Source organism: Olea europaea, chromosome 3 (assembly GCF_002742605.1).
Source record: "Olea europaea var. sylvestris chromosome 3, O_europaea_v1, whole genome shotgun sequence".
Lineage (NCBI taxonomy): Eukaryota > Viridiplantae > Streptophyta > Magnoliopsida > Lamiales > Oleaceae > Olea > Olea europaea.
In genome coordinates, this window is record NC_036239.1 from 19309997 (window position 1) to 19311163 (window position 1167).

A 1167-nucleotide genomic window follows, 5' to 3' on the forward strand; every position below is an offset into this window, starting at 1 on the left:
TACCTTGAGTAGTTTAGGCGCTTTAGGATGTGGTACTCCCTGTTGCTGCCTCATCATCCGTCCGTAGTTTCGTTGGAAACATCTTTGTTGGATCCTAGTCATCTCATCGAAGGGTATTACCTTTCCTGCATTGTACTGGAATGAATGCCATACATTTGGCCGACGAGGTTGCGGCCTGAATGTTCTTCCATTATCTGCTAGCCTGAACTGCCTTTCAAAAGGTGGTCCTCTATAGAATGATGTACCTCGCCCTCTACCAGGCTGAGTGTTCGGGAAGAAGGTAGGGCGATGAGGACGTTGCCATGTCCCTGGTTTCTCCATATTTCCATTCACTTCTCTTTTACACCTTGCACACAGGACGTCTTCGTCCTTTTTTGATTCTTTCCCCTTGATTCGTTCAAAGACGCTGGGATGTGGTCTAGGATCCTCTTCTCCATCATCTACGACCAACTTGAATTTTGGCAACTTGTTTTTGAATCCAGATGTCACCATATTTACTCCAAGTGGCTGTGGGAAAGGATTTTCGTCCACTGCCATCTTCTTCTTATCATCGAACGTAATTCGTCCTGATTCAAGGGCATCCTGCAATACATGGCGGAAAACCAAGCAATTGTTAGTCAAATGTGACCATACATTATGTCACTTACAATATTTTTTACCCTTAATTTGTTCAGGGTTTGGCAATTTGTGCTTATCGCTCAACTTTATCTGCTTATCCCTATATAATTTATCAAATATAAGGTCAGCTTTGATCACGTCGAACGAGAACGTTCTAGCCTTTATGTTTCCATCTTTTATGGGCTCATCTTTACCCGATGGTCTTGGCTTGGCCATTATGGGACAAGTATATGTATCTCCTTTGACCAATTCGGCCAAACACATTTCGTCCCGGTCGTATGATTCGTCACTGATGGTATGAACATCAAAATTTGGGTCTTTGTAATAAGTCCCTTTACTAGAATTTTTCATCTGTTCTTCCTCTCTTATCAGTCGTTCATACCTAATCACATTCGCACTCAACTGGAAAAGGTCAGGAAATTCTTTGTCTTGAAATTTCTTCTTTAAATCAAAGCTCAAACAGCCCTGAGCGATTTTGACAAATTCTTTTTCGGGCAGAGGTACAAAACACTTGCTTCTTGCTGTCTTGAACCTTTGGAGAAAACTTTC